This window comes from Hemibagrus wyckioides, linkage group LG19, assembly GCF_019097595.1.
Source record: "Hemibagrus wyckioides isolate EC202008001 linkage group LG19, SWU_Hwy_1.0, whole genome shotgun sequence".
Lineage (NCBI taxonomy): Eukaryota > Metazoa > Chordata > Actinopteri > Siluriformes > Bagridae > Hemibagrus > Hemibagrus wyckioides.
Window position 1 is genome coordinate 12666723 of NC_080728.1, and position 16220 is coordinate 12682942.

The 16220-nt window shown below is 40.7% G+C and overlaps 1 protein-coding gene across 2 annotated transcripts in view; it reads right to left on the reverse strand.

The window, feature by feature from the left end:
- Positions 1-15808, reverse strand: part of rap1b (RAP1B, member of RAS oncogene family) — a 47243-nt gene extending 31435 nt beyond the window's left edge. The window contains exon 1 of one of the 2 annotated variants that reach the window (XM_058416614.1): positions 15662-15808. The gene's annotated coding sequence lies outside the window, so the exon portion shown is untranslated. Of the gene's footprint in view, positions 1-15595; positions 15615-15661 lie in introns of those variants that run through there. The other variant, XM_058416615.1, reaches the window with a different exon arrangement.
- Between the last annotated feature and the right edge of the window lie 412 nt (positions 15809-16220).

Genomic DNA, 16220 nt, shown 5'->3' on the forward strand with positions numbered 1-16220 from the left:
CTAAATGTAAGTGTTGCAGGACAAACACATTGGTTTTCTGGAAGAGTGAAAACTGCTGATGAAACTAAAGTGCAGATTTATCAGCAACACTTTTTCCAGTGTTTTCAGCGCCTGATAAAGATGAGAGCAGGCTGCTGCTCACTAAGTGCTCAGGCACTGCTCAGTTATAAACAGCCTGCAGCAGCTGAAGAAGCATGCGCAGTGCCATGTTGTATTACTGGCAAAATGAAACATTACAATTGCCTTTTCTATCTAGTGTTACGTGCCTAAATTAAAATGGTTTAATGTTATGCTTTCTGTCTGCCTTCTATATCCTCCATCAGTCCCTCTCTCTCTCTTTGTTTTGTCCAGTTAGATTAAACACAGCAAAATGTGTTCTTTTAATGGAGACACACACTTGATTGTTACCTAGGTAAGACAATTCACATAATTAGATTTTGACAGCAAATATCTGTATTTTTTACAAAACAATAATTTAGGGTGTATAACCTGCCATGGAATCAGCAAGGCCAGACAAAATAGAAAAGAATAAAATTCTGCAGCAAAATTTCATTAGCAATCAAATGATGGAGAATTCACAAAAGCACACCTAACCAGTGGCCCAACTAAAAGATCAATGCAGTGATCGTGGATATTGGGGTCATAGTTAATTTAAGGTCTTTTGCTTGGAAAAATCACTGCACCCTTGTATCCTGTTGGTCAAAATTATGCCGCTCCCCAGCCAATATGATCAATCAACTCAGGGCCGAAAATACAAGCTATTAATGTTGCTTTGGTAAGAAGGAATATTCAGCCATAGCAGCATTAGCAGATACTGTATCTTCTGGGGAAAAAAACACTGGGATTAGTTGATCCTCAGTTGATGTGACATGCAGTGTAAATACCTGCAACTGCAACACTGAGGCTTATTAAGAGGAGCATTCAACATTTGTGGTTTATTTACAAAATTCTTTCTGTTTTCCGCTTTGGAATCCCGGGATTCTGTCTTTGGTTAATGACCATGGGAATGACTAGACTTTAACTCTGGGGGAATTACATTGAGAGAGCCACAAAAGGGCACAGATATTAGCTCTTTACCATGATGTTTGAGTGACATCCAGAAACCATGTTTCCAGTATGGCTTGATTTAGACTGATTTGATTAAATGTGTGTGTGTGTGTGTGTGTGTGTGTATGTGAATCAAGAGATAAATTCAGCGGCTTGGAGCCACACGCATGTCTCTACATGCAGATAGAGAAACACCCTCCTGCACAAATCACAGCCTGCAGAGAAAAGTTTAGGATCTCTAGCCATGCCGTTTTAAAACTCGTTAAAACAGATACTAGCTGACTTGTTTGGGCAAAAGAGGAGTTGAGGGCAGGGAGGGAATCTCTCAACACAGCAGCGAAACATTTGACTCAGTGAAACTATAGTTTTGTACAAACTCCAGCCTTAGTGACCTTTTCCAACCTCCTGTACGAAGCTCTCTAGGAAAAATAGAAGACGACAGTGAAAGGAGGAATACATCGTCCCACACTGGGTTTCAACATGAGGCGTGTGGTTTTACAATTGGACTCAAACAGCCAACATACTTTGGGGGGGGGGGGACAAAACCCTACACACTTGACAAAGCACAGATTTCCTTCTACAGGAACTTGCGCCATCAAACTCCCAGCCTCAACTTTAAATCTTCAATGTCTCAAAAATAAAGCAGGGGGTGACCAGATGTGAGAAGCAGCCAATACACACACACGAACACACAAACACACGCCTCTTTTACAGCATACGTCAACTCAGTCTTGTGACAACCAGGTGCAGGAAGACACAATAGAAGGTTGTGGTCAGAAAAAAGATAATGCACACAACAAAGAGAGTACATTCATAGAAACATAGACAATGAGGACAACAGTGGGGCTGGCCAGTAAACCTCATTTTCAACAACCTATTCCTGAATGTCTTTTGTTTCCAATGAGGAAAAGCAGCAGAATAACTATGTGCAATTTAGGAAACTGGTGAAACAGCACATCACTACGATGAACCCAATCTGTCTTTCCTCAAACCAAATCAGAAAAATGAAACATTAATGGGTAAAGGTATAGAGAAAGGATGTAAGGTCAAACAGAGCCACCGTCCAGAGTGCTGCATGTTTTGATTGGCTCGAAATCAAAATCAGAAGAGTAGAAAGTGAGGTTAAAATGGATCAGGACTTTGAGTAAGTCAGTTATAAGAGCCTACCAATGTCAGTGTCTATCAACTATCAGTTTCTAAAGATTCTGTATTATTATAAACATAGAAGTTCCTAATAATATGTGGTTAGTAAAAATACTCGTCCTTTTCCATAATAAAGACATAAAGGAAAAACTCTATAGTTTGCACTTTACACTTACCTTAGGCTTAACCTGGATGCTCGTTTTATCTATTTTAGTGTAAATAGATGGAATAAAAATTGTAACACATAGCCTGTAGATAGGGCTCGCCTAACTTCGGACACAAGTTGCTGCTTCATGTTTCTTACAGGGACACAGGAAGCTTGTTCAGGTAGAGATTAGAGTCTTAGGCAGTCTCCATATGTTAGGCTGCCCTGCAGAAACGGAAACCACACAGCCCTGCCTAATCAACAACTAACGCCTTCTCTGATATGTCTGCTTCATTGTCACATGGGCGGTTAACATCTCTGTAACACAGCTGGAAGCTGATGATGAGTTTGCATGTACTCCTTAACACTCTATACACCCAGAGGAAACCACAAACACAGTAACATCTCATCTATCAACAGGCAGTGCCACGGCCTTAAAAGTATGCTGACTCAAGGAAAAGAAAGAAATATATATATTTTATATATATATATATATATATATAGCTATAGCTATAGCTATATCAAAACTGCACAGAAAAACGACAAAAATAAATGGACTCTAAAAGTACAGCGTTTGTGGGGATGACCCCTCTGTGTGCGGTCACTGTGCTCACAGAGAACTAAGGGAGTTTTCACATGTGGTTTAAATACTTGAGACTCAGGGAAGGGCGTCATCGCTGAATAATTTTGTCAATCGGAACTGTAGGTCAATTGTGCAATTTCAAATTTGTGATGGTATGGTGTGAGAGAATGTGTAGACCCTCATACTGCTTTAGTCTATATTTTGATTACTGCTTTATTATTATTATTTAGGGTTTGGTTTACAGTTTTAGTACAGGATTATAATTATATTGTAAATAAATGATTAACGAAAATTGCTTTACACAAGCAAGTGACTTTTCCAAATGAGAAATAAATGAGAAATAGTAGTAGCCAAATTTTAACACAGTATACAATTTATTTATACTGTATTAAAAAGCCCAGGTGATTTATCAATCTTCTAGCAAAATTTTCCCAAAGGTTTTGCTAACTCTCGTTTTCTTTGTACTTAAACCGGCTTTGAATTGAACCAAGTGCGTTCACGACACAGCTGATTCGCATTTAGTGACTCTGACAAAAGCCAGTGCACACAGAGCACTTCTTAGGTGTGGTGTGTAAAATCTTCCAGTAATGCAGCTCAGCCATTGCAGATCTTCAGCTACCATAGACTCACAACTCCTTTTATAAAGCACAATTCTGTTAGTACTATTTGCTAACAGTCTTGATATTGTAATCCATGTATAGAATTGCAGTAACTCAGGTGAATTAAATGATCGATGGAGGGTCATATGAGTAAATCTCCCCCTGCATTAATTTAACCTCAGGAGATCTTGTAAAAAGTATACATTTGCTCTGACTGGATTTTCATGCATACCACATTTCTTGTGTAAATACTCCGGTGAACAATTTCCATACTATATCAAACTTTCAGTGCATGTGGCTCCAGGCCTAAAAAAAAAAGTGCAAGCATGAAAACACCCTGAGATGGTGAAGTGTCTCCTCCCTCCACTGTCCTGAAAGCAGGTGAGACGAGTACCATTTATTTTTCCCTCCTCACTGGAGTATACAGGGGAAATCTCTGGAGCCTTACCTAACTGGAAGCCTCTGGCACTCAGCCAGGCCACATAACACACTGACCTGAAGAGTGTGAAGTGAAGGAGGTGGCAGGCAGAGTGCAAGAGAGGCGGGGGGGGAGAGAGTGAAACATGGATGAATGAAAAAAAAACAGAATGAACAGGACAGCTCATGTCTGCGTGCACTTTGTTCTGTCTTGCTGTATGCTGCTGACACCCGTGTGTGTGTGTGTGTGTGTGCGCGTGCATGTGTGTGTGTGTAGGAGCATGCCAAACATAGCAGAGCATGTACACACAAATCTCTAACATGATGTCATCAGAGGGAACGTGATCATACACGTGATCTCTCAAAAGCTAATCCTGATTCAGATCCAGGTCAGAGCATTCACATTCTCAAACACACACACACGTATGCATGCATACAGACACACACTTCAACTCTGAAACTCAAATCCACTCAGACAAGAGATGAGCTCGGTAATCGATAGCCCTACAGTGTGCTGCGTCTCTGAGGAAAGCAAGACACCTTGCCGAGGACAGTGGAGTAAAAATACTGAGAAGGTTCCATGCAGAGGTAAAGGAACCAGGACACACGGAAGAGTGAGACTTTAAATTAGCCTCCTTAAAATTCAAAAGGAGCTGCTCATAGGTAATGAAGGGTTTCTGACTCATTCTGCAGTGTTTTACATCGATTTCTTTTCACATCACCACGTATAATTAGCGGTGTTTAATTTCCCTCATTTCCTAGCACTTCATTTCACTTTAGGGGTCTGACCAAAAAAATTATTATTTATTCCACTTTAAATGGATTAAAGATTATATTATTCTTTCCTAAAATAGTCAGGTGTGGAATACAGTTTGAGCAGGAGTTCCTCATGCTAACAGCGACATGAAATATCTCACACACACTTGGGTCACACTAAATTCATACAAACTGAAGGCATATACTGCTGTGATTAGCGATACTACACTGGAAGCACGTTATCTCTTATGGGAAAAGCCTGCAGTGATCTGGTCTGATTAAATGAGGATTTGAGGACCTCATCTTGGCAAGTGACATTCTAGAGTGGCATTTTCACATACACCCTGATTAAGTTAGCCTTCTGCTGAGCAAGATAATGAAAAGATTCTGTTCGAAGCTATTAGAGAGGACTAGGGATTAATAATGATCAACTTGCCGTAAAAGGGCAGCCATATTGAAACTTTAAAAACAGTGGTCACAATGGTTTCTCCTGTACGTACTTACACACGTTTCTACTTTTTCAGAACTATGCCACCAAAAACATATGTGAACATACTTAAAAAATTTTTACATCATGTCTCCTCAGTGGCATAACGAAAAAATTTTGCCATTGGAATCCATTAAATACTAAATAAAGTAGACATCTATAGCTAGGAATCCAAGATGGTAAAATTAACCGTGATCTCCGGGTGGGAGGGATGGTGTTCCTGCCAATCTGAGGGACACTAGGAAATCGTGGGCATATGTGAGCTCATCTAAGAAGCAGCGTCTGGCTTTTCATGTCTCGGAGGAAGCGCAGTAGTCGCTAGCCTTCGCCCTGCCGAGTTGGTATCTGTAGTGTGATCAGGAAGAGCTAGTGGGTGGGTCAACTGGCAAAGTTCCTGAGTTTTTATTCTCAACAAAGTGTTCAAACCTAAACACTATTTTTAGGCTTTGGGAAAACCAAAAAAAGCATACCATAGTAGTTCCATATATTCCTCAAGACCCCTATAAGCACTCAGGTCATGGCAAAGGTATATAAAATACTAAGCCTGGTGTGTGGAGTGTAAAACAAACACTAAATGGACTCCCTAATGGTTAGCTTTGGGTACTGAGAGATAACTGAAGACAGGCGTACAACTTCATTTCACTCCTTATTCTAGCCTTCTTTATACGCTAAAACTAAAAGCCAGACGCAATAATAGAACTACATCGATGCAGTGACTTTTGGCAGATCTAACCAAATCCAATTATATATGATGTGACTTATGAGAAGCCAAAAGATTTAAAACATGAATAGGTGGCAATGTTGAAGCTATTGGTTCCAATGCAAAGCATATGCAATTATTTACTTTGGAAATAGCGCAACCATTGGAACTGCACACTCAGCATCTGGTATATTTTGAAAGTCTGACTTTCCCTCCCATTTATAGCTAGGAGTCCAGAGACGAAGGGCTCACTGAAGTACTGAAGAATTAAATGAACACACACCAGCACATCATCTTTAAGTCAGAAAGCCACAACAACATCAGCAGCCTGCCAAACACCAAGACGATAAAGCCAGAGTAAGGAAAATTTGAACTTTAAGTTTGATATGTTATAAAGCAATATTTTCACAAATTAAAGGGAAAAAAACATATATTCCATTTGAAAGGAAGACAATTAAGTATGAACTTGCCTTGTGTTTGAATAGCTACAGAAAACAATGGTTATAATACATACAATTATTAAATGTCAATGAGTTACCGTCAGTGCAGCTGGAATCAGAAGAAAAAAAAATTAATATGACTGATACAGAAGGAACAGTATGTTTTTCCCCCCTTAAGAATACAGGAATGATTAGCTCACTGCTTGGATGAACTTCTCATAAACCTCCCGAGTGATGTAGTAGTGGGAGTCTCTACACGTCACTGTAAGAGAAACTCAACGAAACAGTTTGACGGGCTGGGCGACGTTTGAGATAAAACATAGGTGCATAGTGTAATGCAAGCAGACATCTTAATCCCCCCAATGGATTCTTGTGCCTTGGAAGCCAACACAACTTCAAGCCTTCAAGTAATCACTGTTAAAGAAAACACCATCCTGAAACCCATTAAATACATTGATATTGAAATGTTTGTGTATGTAGTGAATCTGGTGCTAATAAGTTGTATTTTCCTTATTCCTCTGACATGCCAGTAGACATCGCAGAGGGACGTTGCTAGCTACAATGCAGTTACGATGACTACGTTTCTTAAGAAATACCAGTCAGGGTTCAACAGCTTCTATGCAAGTGCAGGACTCAAAGTTCCAGAAAGCAATGCAGCTACATTGCATGAATGCATGAACCCAAGCAAGTGTACAGTACGGCGCTAAGACAATCGGAAAACCTAAAACATTAAAACACCGCTGCATCACTCTCTTCAGGTAAATGTGTATTCCCACTACCACCCCTATAATTGGGGAGTTGAACACAGCACATGGGAAATTAAAGTAAACCAATCTGTTCATGAAACAATTTTAAACCAAAAAAGGAAACCTAGAATCGAAACGTTGATTATAAAGACTGCTATGCTGGATTTTTCCTTTAAGAGAATACAGAGAAGGTCTCCCAAGTGAGAGTTCGAATCCAGATGATGCCACAGGCATCCGTGGCTTGAGTCCAAGGGAGCAAAATTGGTCGTGTTTTTAGGGTGGGAAAAAGAAGATATACAGAGAAAACAAGCACAACCACAAGGAAAAATAAAATCTATGAACTTCCCAAGTGGCTTTGGGGGCACTTGGAATAGTCTACTTCCCAAACAATAATAACGCAGTCCTGTTAAACAGACACACTGAACATCTTTACCTGGTTTATGTTTAAGACTAACAGAGACCGCTAAGCAAAAAAGATCCAGTGGAAAGCAACTTAAGTGAAACTACAATCCACTTGAATCTTGTGGAATCAAAAGCATCCATATTCAAGCTTACATATCCCTGAGGTCACAATGAATACCTCTTTAGCAGAGTGGAAACACAGCAGTGGCAATTCACACAAAGACCTTGATAAAGCCAGCAGCCAAAGTGCACACAGTGTGCCACACAATGGTACGGATTGGCAAAAAGGATATGAAGCTTGCTGGGATATTTTTAGAATTCTTGTTTAAATGACAATTCGCAAAAAATAGCATGAAAGGGCAACCAAGGAAAAGGTTCATAAAAAGCATCATGATAGAATAAATATTCCTCTCTTCATTTTGGGTTTCCCACAGTATCATTCACTACGATTCCACTCCTCAGTGTAAGTCTCTAGGCTCTTCATGTTTTCACCCATAGCCTGCTCTCTGACCCCAGCTTAGCTCTTTAGCATTCCAGATGCTCTTACTCTAAACATCTCTATACCTTCAGCAGTGAGACCTCCCAGGCTTAACATTTCTAACTGTGGATTTTTAGAGATGTTCCTGTAGAACTCTGGCCAGATGAAAAGCATGAACCGAGTATTACAGTGTGTTTATCTTTCGTTGGATGGCAGAACTCTCACCACAAAGCCATAAATACCACAGATTCTGCGTAATCTGACAGGGAAAAAAGCAAGTTAAACATTCCAAAAGCAGAAAAATCAACATTAGAAGCGCATGATCTGGCTAGTCAATCACAAGAAGCCATTGTAGAGAGGGTGAATGACTTCCCATCTCCACCTAGAAACAACAGCACAGTCAGTAAACTAGCGTCATTCAAATTCCTCCAAAGATCTCAAATGAGAAATAAACACAACAGAAAATTCAAAGTAAAATCAGCATCTTATCCAAGGATGTTGTGGTAACAATCTCTCAACAAGTACTGTCCCATTTCTTCAGACAGCCATCAATAACCTCATGCCTCAGCTAAGCCCCTTTCTGCTTGAAGACCTGAGCACAGCAGAAAGGCTGACTGGTCAGAAGCAGCTTTGAGTTTCATCAGGAGAAAGAAGAGAACTTTGGGGGGGGGGGTATCCCCACACACACTGTTTCAGAAACTTTCCTTAGGTAAACAGCACCATTCCATGAGAACCAGTACCACATGGCATCTCAACATTTTCCCAATGCCCTGACCTTTCCTTATCATGTAGTGTTGAATATGGTCTTTGTACGCGTTCATTTCTCCATAATCATGTCACCTACCAATTCTCACCCAGAAGCCAGTTCTCTAATCTCATAAAAACAACCATCAGCTACCAAGCAGGGAGGGTGATCGCTAACACATACTTCCCCCAAGACCTGTGAAAGCAGGCAACCACAACATGTGCTGCATCTCAGGACAGGGTAAAACACTCAGAGGAAAGCACTTGTGAGCAGGTCACTTGGGAGCACAGAGAGGAATGTTGATGACCGGTTCAAGGGGGTGACTGGTATGAATCATTGCATTTATACTAAAAGATCTATCTAAACATGAAATGGCTACCAAAATGGAAAACTTTCACTAAAATCCAGTACTCTACATCCAAAGGCCATTTGGTTAGAATCTCCTCCATAAAACAAACCGAAAGATCTGTTTAGAAAAAATGCGCTGAATAATAAATAAGGGGAACTGGCCCGGTGAAACCGGACAAAAAAAAATACAGGAAGTCAACTACAGGCACTATAATCAGTGATTCTGGACAATTTATCAAAAATGAAACAAACCCTTGCCTGTTATTAATGCAACCAGAGCAGGACAAAAACTACAGCATGTTTGCTGCCAAAGAAGCCTTTTCTTGAGCTCAGGTGTAGCAGAGACCATGTAATCATGTCAGGGTAACACGTGCCAGGGCCATTATATCAAAGGTAGACTGTTGGTAAGAGGCACAATGACGTCTATCACCAATCGGATCTTGTTTTTCACTCCTCTAGTGAACTCTGACTGGTTATAGCATGCGGCTGTCACAGAACATTAGTACGGTTGGATTTCTTCTGACTTCAGGTGAAAACTGAGGCTCTGTTCACATTACAAGCCTTATTGCGCACATCCAATCATTCTGCCTCGTGGCAGTTGGTATATGGAAGTGACACACATTTATCTTAAGCATGAGCAAAATGGCACTTTTGAAACTGCAACATCAGGACAGATTGAGCTACACGGGTCATGAAGAGAAGCAAATATCACATCATGAAACAACCAGTCACTGAAGAAGTAATACAATGAAGGCCTCAACACAAAGATTATTTTCTGGAGGTCGGCTGACAACATGTCAGCTGGTCATGATTAGGGCGAGAAGGGGAAAAAGACCAGATGCGCAGCTATTACTGGCATTACTGTACAGAGAAATGTGAGAGGAAACAGGAATTATATTTGCATTTGCGGTAGTGTGATTTGAAGAGGGGAAAGAACAAGAATTCCAATCTGACTGACCTCGTTTCTGATCAGTGCGTTATCAAGGGTCATTCACGGACATGTGATAGCAACACAAGTGAGAACCACGGTTTATGTTTACACAGCGCTGAAGAGTTTAATATCATTTACTGCATCTTTAATACAAATTATGACATTTTATCTGCTATTGCATATGAGACAGCTCTGTTGCCGAGTCTCAATTATGGAGGGAATGGAAATGTTTTAAAGCCATCAGGATTTGGGCTAGTCTTTTAAAAGCAGCTTAGTCTGAACTTCATAATTACCTTAAGAAAGGACATGGGAATTCCCGACTGGAAAAAAAAAAGTTTAATCAGTGTCTGTACGGTTGTAAAATATTGAAAAGTAACAATAAGTCCTGGAATCACTTGTAAATTTGCAAAGATCAGATCAGTGTGATACAGCGTATAGCAATAGTAGCATTAAGGACAAAAGATCATTTGCTTGGCTCCATGATAATGTTTTGGATGTAGCTGGCCTACAAAGAGGCCAACTGGAGCAGTTGTATGAGTCTCATTAGCCCCAGCATGACCACTCCAGCTCTGTGTCAAAGCACCCATAGATATAGACACCCCACTTGAAAACACTCAACACACACAGGCTCCCATTTAAACCTGATCAGCGCTGAAACACACCTTCGTTACAGGGGAAACAAAGAAACCATTTACATATTCATCACCCAGTCCAACTTTTGCTGTGGAATGATATCATCTTAAACTTTCCCAACTGGTCAAAAGCACACACACTCAGCATGTCATTTGCAAGTCAACCAGCTCACCTTGGCTACAGGTTGTCAGGGAGAAAACACGTATAAAGCAATGCTCAGGGCGCCACGCAAGTTTCACATTTCCACCCAAACTGTTTTGGCTCTAAACAATGCAAATGAACAAAACAAATTAGCCTCTGCGGCAGGAATCTTATACCCAACCTGCACGAGAATCTGTGCATGAACTACAAAAAAAAAAAAGGAAAACAAAATAGTCATCTCTTTCTGAGAATTAAGATTAGAAAAACCAATGAGTTAATCTGAGTAAATCATTTAGAATGAGTTTCATCATCATCATCGGTGTGATGTTTAAGGGATTGGGAAAAAATACGCATTTTAAAACTTTACTGTGTAAAAAAAAAGTCTTCATTTCTGTCTGGATTGGACTAGCTTTACATGAAGGGGTGGGGTAATTCTTAATAAAGCACTTCTGAGATTTTAGTTCAGTCCAAATCAGTCATGTCAGTCATTATTATAGACTGTGTGTGGAAAAATCTGTGAAGATTACCACCTATAAAATGACCTGTAGAAACTCTCTGGGTAATACCCTGTCTGAAACAGCATGTGAGTAAAGATTCCACTAAAACCTGTGGGAAAAAGAGCTTTTGTGCTTTTTTTTAGTATCAGTAAACTCCAGGAAATTTCACAAGTTTCTTTTCTAACATCTCCCACCGAAACCAAAATGGCAGAAAGCAGAACTTTAAAATAGAGATGACGCCCAGGGAAGCAATACTTCTGACTTCCTAGCACAGGTACAGCCTACAGATTACCTAGAAGAGCCGTGTGGCCACAAACCCAATGAGCACTTATAATGGAGATCAAAACTATCAGTTTCTAGAACGGAAATTTTAAAGTGTATGCCATGAAGACATTCACTCTCAATCGCTGTGATTTATAAAGAGATGGCTTATCCCACGCAAATCGATCATAATTACTACAAGCGTCTTCTGTGTCTGGAAATCTCATTCCATCCAAACGGTACTTAACAAGCGCTTGTTCTTTCAGAAGACTCCAACTATGTTTTTTTAGGGTTTCTGTTAACAGAAAGCTACTGATGCTCTTCACATCTGCTTGTTTTCATATCAGAAAGAAGGCAAAAATATGTAATAAAAATAGAGAAAAAAATAAATATATAATGAGGGCACGGTAATGGTGACAGCGCATCGCCTACTCACCGCCCACAGCAGACCTGCTTCTGCTCGCCTACAGGTTAGTGATGTCCAAGACAATTATATAACTTGTCTAAAATGACCAACCCCCTCCACAATCAGCACACACCCACAGTGCACAGCTACACAGCATTTTCCAGGTGAAAACAGTTTTTTGTCAAGTGCCTTCAAACATGCAGCATTATTTGATGTGCTGATGTAATCTGCACTGAAACAGGAAGTCGGGGTGGGACAGGTTGTGTGGCCACACCCCCTTTATTAATAGTTGAAAGAGTTCCGCTTACCTAAATACATCGTACTAGCAAACATCCCAAACTTGGTCACAAAGCCGTGAGCTGGCACAAACAGCTCCTTCTTCAAAGTGAATGAATTGAAGCCACTTCCTTCTCGACCAACTTACAGTTGGAAAAAATGAACAGCACAGGCTCATTTGAACAACCTAAGATCCACTGATAACACGGGCTTGCTGATATGATCTCTTGCACTCGACAACTTCAACAAGGTGATCACTTCAGATTCTAGAGAGCATGTCTACAAAAAACTGAATCTGACATTTGCGATGACTTTTAATGTCTTTTAAATGTAAATTTTGGCTCCCACTAGCTGATAGATAACCTTAAGGCTAACGTTCACAAACTTTAACTTTGATTTCATATGGACTATATGAGGCTGAGACAATGCTGTGGTGTCCAGCACTGGATGCGGTGAAAAGCCTGGAGATGAAGCGCTGATTGGGATGCAAAAATAAAACAGGAGGAAAATGGGCAGCAGGAAACAGATCGATAAAAACGGAAAACGCTCTGTGTCAAATGGCAGGGCACCTGACCTCGCATTATGGATGGATCGCAGGAATTAGTTTCTACATGTATGACCTCCACAAAGGCAGCACATAACCCAAAACTCAAACATCAGCATCAGAACTACAGTTTAAGCCAGACTTTACTAGCTGTAATAACCTGTTTTCACACACCACTGATTCTAGCACTTTGTCACATCACCAACTTGTGTGACATTTAAGGTGCTCTCACACATGAGCAAACCTGCCTAACGACGAATTAGAGAAGTTTCGATATGACAATGAGAATCAATATGAGCCTTTTTTTTAAAAAAAAATCAAATACATAGTATTTTTCTCCATGTTTATGTAGTTACAGAATAATAAACCTTATGGCTTAGAAATGTAAAGGCGTTCAACAGAGAAGTGTCACATACCCTGATGGAAAAGGCCACAGAAATGCCTAAATGTAGACAATGATAATAGTAAACTGCTTGGCTATTTAAACGATAGTGTTTTTATGCAACTGTAACAAACCGTAAAGCTGATGCCATTGAGTTGATAAAGACGGCTGTGTGTAAGATACTGAATGAAGCAAACTGTGGCAAGCAGGTCAGATATCTCTTGGTGCCTTCAAACGTATTTGGTTCCCTTTAGAGCAACCAACGTGACCAAATAAAGGAAGGAAAGAATGACAAGGCCACCAGGTTTCACAAGGCCCTTTGGCCTAAAGAGGAAGTGAGCCAACCCCCACCACCATCACCTCTTTCCCACTTTTCCTCCCAAGGGTGTCTTCTTTCCTTTTTACTCCTTCTGTTTTCCTACAATTCCTCAACTCTAGGTGAATGTGTGAATGAATACAGAGACGTGCGTCTTAAAAAGTTTAGTAGCCTATTTGTAAAACGCCACAGATAGCATGTTTGTCTAATTTTAGGTTTCCTAAATATCCCAAGTGTATAGGTTCCTCTGACAAATGTGAACACAGAAGACCAACCAAGCCTGGAAATTAATTCCTTGTGAAAATATTAATCACATTTCACCATTCGACAATCATAACTAAATGAAAAGAATAACATTCAAACTTTGACACAGGATCCAACTCGGGGCACAAATCAAGGGCGTCCCTCTCCGAAAGGAAATCGGCGGCTCTTCATTTTGTTTTTCCAAAGGAGCCTCTACAGCGGCATTCCTGTGTGCCCAAGAGGGCCTACTATCACAGGGATTTCCTTCCTCCCTCTCTCTCTCTCCAAGGGGGACAGCACTGGGGTCACACTACGGCAGGGCGAGGCAGTCCCACCGGCTCTACTACTCAATGATCAGCTGTTATCAGCACGTCACTAGCATGGGATGGTCTTTCAGACATGTGCGCAAATTAATCGAACTTCTTGAAGAGTTTACACTGCTTTTAGCCAATGCTGTACAAACAGAGCGCAATATCAAAAGTGATAGCGCAAAAAAAGGGCGAGTCTATGAGCTCAGGAAATGGCAGGGTTTGTGTGAAACTATCTGCCTTGAACACCGATCATCACATTATCTCACACACTTCCTTGGTTTTTAAAAAAAAATAAAAACATGTCCCACGACAGAATGACAGAAGTAACAAGCGTTCCGTTATCTGTCGCTGATTATTAACCACTGTATTAGCACACGACAACAAAAAAGACAGCACTTCCAATCTCAATAAAGGAGACCTGCAATATCTAAACAGTTCATTTAAACCCCCACAGACTCACAGCCTGCAACCATAAAGCAGGGCGACATTAAAAATAAATGAGGAGGCAACAGGATCCTGCTGACCATCTTAAACACTTTTCATACTTCACTGACACTTTCATATGCTTAAGAAAGAAATATCACTGGACCTTTCCTGGTCACAGAGGTGGGACTTTCAGGGGTACGTATACCTTCACCAAAAAAAGGTGTATGTAGTGTACCTTTAAAGACTGAAAGGTTTTATCACAAACCAATAGATTAATTTTTTTTGTAAGTACATTCTTGGTGAAAGGTAGATTTTAAAAGATACACTACAAGCAAAAAGAAAAGGCAGAGTTTAGTAGCCTTTTTGTTTCCTAATATGTCCAACAGCAACGCATAGACACTCTAGGGTGGACTGCAACATAGTATTCACACCAACAAGATCTACTGAGGGATTCTTGGAAAGCGATAAATTAAACAAAAAAGAAGCCTTATTTGTTTGGTTTAAAAGCCATATCCTTTAAAGCGTAATTATGGAGCAGAATAGCTCGATCTCTGTCTCTCTCTTGTCTGTAGAATAAACTGGACTTCGCCTGAGAGCTGAACTAGGTGGGGCCGCTAATCAGACACACTCAGAGAGCAGGACACTGCGTTAAAGGGAAAAAATAACATGAAATAAAACAGCTTTCACCACCACCCACGACTGAAAGACGGTTATAATGTGATTATACACGCTTCTGTAATGTAAAATAGGATATTTCGCTCGCTGACATGTAAACGTTGTGAGCCCTCACACGCCCAGTTTCCCCCTCATTCGTACAACTTTTCCATTTCCGCTATAACTTCCACACAGCGACGGGCAAAAATAAATGCCGTAAACAATTAAAAGCCCGTTTCTTCACACAGCACAGGCACGCTGCCGAAACTCCGCTTCACACGGCGAACGCGCGGTGAAAGCCGCCCGCGACTCACGCCGATACAACGGCGTCTAGGAGAAGCGTTAGGAGTTGAATTGTTTCACTCAAGCTCCGCCATGTTCTCGCCGTTTGACCTGCTCTTCCGCAAACCGCGCATTGGTGAGCCGGTCTCGCGCGGCGAGCTCGCGCGCCTCTAACGCACGCAGCGAAAAATAATAAAAAAATAATAATATAATGAAGGCCCGCTCGGTACATCCGCGTCTGTCGCTACAAAATTACCCATTCGAGTCCTCTTGGCAAAATACAAAGTGACACATTAGAAAAGCCGACGAATCCGGTACTCACAGATTAGCTCCAATCCGTTTGCTCGCTCTCTCTCTCAGTCAGTCAGTCAGCCAGCCAGCCAGTCTCTCTCTCTCTCTCTCTCTCTCTCTCTCTCTCACGTTCAGGCGTCTGACGGGTTGGAAGTCGACGTGACGTCACGGGCCCGCTCTCGGCCCCGCCCTCCTATGAACCGTGCCTGCTATTGGATGCGTGGCGGGAAATAAAACCTCAGTACTAAGGGCGCTCTCAGGGTACTAGGTAGATTCTGTATTAAATATTCTTTCAGGATCATCATCTAACAGCAGAACAAACACAGATTAAATTTGTTTTTGTTTTTTTATTTAAACAGAGATGTAAAAAGCAGAGTATTTGCATTTTTTTTCTTTCCCCTCCTCCTCCTCCTCCTCCTCCTCCTCCTTCTTCTAATGCTAATTAAAAAACTGCATTTATTATATGATCTTTTATGAATACAGTCTGATAGAAATGCAATGTGAATGTAAATTTCCCTTTGGGATGAATAAAGTATCTATCTATCTATCTATCTATCTATCTATCTATCTATCTATCTATCTATCTATCT